Below are 4,230 nucleotides of genomic sequence, written 5' to 3'. Positions count from 1 at the left end.
AAGTTTCAAAGGGGTTAGTCGCGGTCTTCAATCCTGGCCAAGGTGCAGTCACCATCTATAAGAGATACCTGCTTTACTGAAGGGTAGCAAGAGTTCCCTTGCCCGCATGTTGCTCCGTGGGGGTATATCAGTATAAAGGTAGAAGAAGCCATGATCGGAGCTTCGGTGGATGAGATTGGTGGAGAAGACATGTTCTTGTCTATCTGGTAGATCAGGGGGGTGGCAGCTGATCCGGAGAAAGCAAGCGGACTCCCGATGTTCCGTCGACTCCCAATGTACACTTAAAACATGCACATTTGGGTGGCGAGGGGGCGTTGTGGCCATCCGAAAACATGTCTTCATCTCTCTTATTGGTGGACCGCTGCTCCTTGAAGAATTAAATCCATATGGGTCTAGTCTTGGTGATAACTGTGAACACTAAGAACTATCTAAAGTGGCCTATCTGTCTGAACTGCAATACACTAGCTGCGAGCCAATGCTATACCTTTCTCAGGTAACGAGCTCTTGTGCGGCAATTCGATTGGATGCGAAATGGTGGGGAACGCGTGTCCTATCGTCTTAACCAAGTAATGGTTCCCCTCTGTTAACAATGAAATGTTTGATGGATCGCAGCTCCCTGAGAGACAAGTTTCAAAGGGGTTAGTCGCGGTCTTCAGCCCTGGCCAAAGGTGTTTAGAAATGAATACTTTTCGGACCAGTGGGCAAATTAGTTCACAGCGAGCCCACGGGCCAACGGTCTGCTCCCGCAGTGGGCCGCGCCCGAATGTGGGCACCGATCATATAATTTGAAATCCACTCGCCAAGTACCATGCGAGTTTCTAAGAGCGCGATATATTCGCCAGTGAAAGCCTTGGAAGTTTGGCCTCGCCTACTCCCTAGGAAAATTAATTAGAGATGGAAGGAAAGACTTTGCAATTGCAAAGCGGGTGTCGATATTGGGAAGTCGCCCCCGTACTTGTTGATACAGAAGGAAAAAAAAATGTACATCATAAGATTCGGACCCGGTGCTCTGCGGACCCGGGAGGTTCCTCCGAACGAAAAAAAAAGCTGCTAGCAGCTCCCTGGTTGATCCTGCCAGTAGTCATATGCTTGTCTCAAAGATTAAGCCATGCATGTCTAAGTGCAAGCCAAAATAAGGTGAAACCGCGAATGGCTCATTAAATCAGTTATGGTTCCTTAGATCGTACCACATGACTTGGATAACTGTGGTAATTCTAGAGCTAATACATGCTGAACTGAGTCCCGACCAGAAATGGGAGGGATGCTTTTATTAGATCAAAACCAATCGGCGTGGCTCGTCTGCGTCCGTTTGCTTTGGTGACTCTGGATAACTTTGTGCTGATCGCACGGTCTCCGTACCGGCGACGCATCTTTCAAATGTCTGCCTTATCAACTGTCGATGGTAGGTTCTGCGCCTACCATGGTTGTAACGGGTAACGGGGAATCAGGGTTCGATTCCGGAGAGGGAGCCTGAGAAACGGCTACCACATCCAAGGAAGGCAGCAGGCGCGCAAATTACCCACTCCCGGCACGGGGAGGTAGTGACGAAAAATAACGATACGGGACTCATCCGAGGCCCCGTAATCGGATAATGAGAACACTTTAAACCCTTTAACGAGTATCCATTGGAGGGCAAGTCTGGTGCCAGCAGCCGCGGTAATTCCAGCTCCAATAGCGTATATTAAAGTTGTTGCGGTTAAAAAGCTCGTAGTTGGACTTGTGTCCCACGCTGTCGGTTCACCGTTCGTCGGTGTCTAACTGGCATGCCCGTGCGGACGTCCTGCCGGTGGATGCGGTCGGCCGCGGCAAGCCCCTTCCCTCGGGCGTTCGCCCCTCCTCTCGTAACCTCTTCGCGGAGGCCGGGTTGGATGCGGGTGTTTCGTCCCGGGGTGCATGCTTGGGCCCCGCGCGTCGGCGGTCCGATGCAATCCTACCGCGGTGCTCTTCACCGAGTGTCGAGGTGGGCCGGCACGTTTACTTTGAACAAATTAGAGTGCTCAAAGCAGGCAGTGTTTCGCCTGAATATTGTGTGCATGGAATAATGGAATAGGACCTCGGTTCTATTTTGTTGGTTTTCGGAACCCGAGGTAATGATTAACAGGGACAAACGGGGGCATTCGTATTGCGACGTTAGAGGTGAAATTCTTGGATCGTCGCAAGACGAACCTAAGCGAAAGCATTTGCCATGTGTGTTTTCATTAATCAAGAACGAAAGTTAGAGGTTCGAAGGCGATCAGATACCGCCCTAGTTCTAACCATAAACGATGCCAGCTAGCGATCCGCCGAAGTTCCTCCGATGACTCGGCGGGCAGCTTCCGGGAAACCAAAGCTTTTGGGTTCCGGGGGAAGTATGGTTGCAAAGCTGAAACTTAAAGGAATTGACGGAAGGGCACCACCAGGAGTGGAGCCTGCGGCTTAATTTGACTCAACACGGGAAACCTCACCAGGCCCGGACACCGGAAGGATTGACAGATTGAGAGCTCTTTCTTGATTCGGTGGGTGGTGGTGCATGGCCGTTCTTAGTTGGTGGAGCGATTTGTCTGGTTAATTCCGATAACGAACGAGACTCTGGCCTGCTAACTAGTCGCTTCCGGTATCCCTTCGTGCTACCGGCGACAAATGATCTTCTTAGAGGGACAGGCGGCTTCTAGCCGCACGAGATTGAGCAATAACAGGTCTGTGATGCCCTTAGATGTTCTGGGCCGCACGCGCGCTACACTGAAGGAATCAGCGTGTCCTCCTAGCCCGAAAGGGCCGGGTAACCCGTTGAACCTCCTTCGTGCTAGGGATTGGGGCTTGCAATTGTACCCCATGAACGAGGAATTCCCAGTAAGCGCGAGTCATAAGCTCGCGTTGATTACGTCCCTGCCCTTTGTACACACCGCCCGTCGCTACTACCGATTGAATGATTTAGTGAGGTCTTCAGACCGGTGCGCGACGGCTCTTCGCGAGCCGCTGATGTTGCTGGAAAGATGACCAAACTTGATCATTTAGAGGAAGTAAAAGTCGTAACAAGGTTTCCGTAGGTGAACCTGCGGAAGGATCATTAACGGCCATGGAGAAAATGAGGCTGGATCACATTTGAACGGAAGGTGGCCTCTGGCCTTGCGCCCTATGACCCGATAGGTCCCGACTCTCCATTGCCTGGAAATCCTTACATTGGAATCGAGGCGGATTTCTAAGGCAGTGGAGGGCGACCCTGCTAGGTTGCCAGGGACCGAGGAACAAGGGTGTGGCCTGGTGGTCCAATGTGGATCTTTTCTTGTGCCTTCGCATCATCGGTGGCACAAAAAAAAAAATATGTATGGATGTTGGTCGTGGCGCCCTGAGAATTATATTCTACGGGGCAGGTCACAGCCATGAGAAAATAAAAAAGTGAAATAACGCACTTCTGGCTGGAACAAAAAATTGACAATAAAGGGAAAGCCTGAGTGTCGGAGAAATGTTGTCAGTCCACTGGTGATGAGCTGGTAGAAGGATTATCCTTGCTGAAGGAACCAAACCGTCTGCGGGAGATCGTGACGGGGCTTGACCATGGTCTTAGGCGACGAGGGAGCAAATGCTAGCTTTGCCAACCCTTGTTTGTAAGACTGTGCTTGCCAATGGTTTTTTTTTTCTGTAGTGAGAACTCGCAGATTTCCTGTGGGCGGCAGGTTACTGCGTAGTGCATGTCGGTCGTGGCCCCCTGAGAATTATATTCTACGGGGCAGGTCACAGCCATAAGATGAAGTTGTGAAAGAATGCACTACTGGATTGATGTCTTGATAACAATGTGATAGGCCTTGCGGGAAACCGCGAGGCCTGAGAAAAAAATATTCTGACAACCCTGAACGGTGGATCACTTGGCTCGTGGGTCGATGAAGGGCGCTGCAAACTGCGCGTCGTCGTGTGAACTGCAGGACACATGAACATCGACATTTTGAACGCACATTGCGGTCCATGGGATTCCATTCCCGGACCACACCCGTCTGAGGGTCCAATTCTCTATAAAACAAAGAAGTGTTCTTTTCAAAAGAATCTCCTGAGTGTGGAAACACTTCTGCCATCATTGGTTTACTGAGGCAGAGCTTGTAGACATCCCTGGATTGTCTCGCCCGCGCCAAAAATTGACCAGCAGGTGCGGTGTGTCTCCCGCTCATTGTGAGAGTTCGCGGATGCCAGTCTGCGTCTCTTTAAAACTGAGAGAGGATGTGAAGTTATTTTCCGATTAGTGTTGGACTTTCACACCGT

The 4,230-nt window shown here is 50.7% G+C and overlaps 2 non-coding genes across 2 annotated transcripts; both read left to right on the top strand.

Annotated features, from left to right (window-relative positions):
* The first annotated feature begins 1,058 nt into the window (after positions 1–1,058).
* LOC134545380 (small subunit ribosomal RNA) lies at positions 1,059–3,049 on the top strand. The gene has a single exon (XR_010078498.1). It is a non-coding gene; the product is annotated as a small subunit ribosomal RNA (ribosomal RNA).
* Positions 3,050–3,822: 773 nt separating this feature from the next.
* LOC134545379 (5.8S ribosomal RNA) lies at positions 3,823–3,978 on the top strand. The gene has a single exon (XR_010078497.1). It is a non-coding gene; the product is annotated as a 5.8S ribosomal RNA (ribosomal RNA).
* The last annotated feature ends 252 nt before the right edge of the window (positions 3,979–4,230 follow it).

Source organism: Bacillus rossius, unplaced genomic scaffold, assembly GCF_032445375.1.
Source record: "Bacillus rossius redtenbacheri isolate Brsri unplaced genomic scaffold, Brsri_v3 Brsri_v3_scf699, whole genome shotgun sequence".
Lineage (NCBI taxonomy): Eukaryota > Metazoa > Arthropoda > Insecta > Phasmatodea > Bacillidae > Bacillus > Bacillus rossius.
This window is presented reverse-complemented; position numbering and strand designations above follow the sequence as displayed.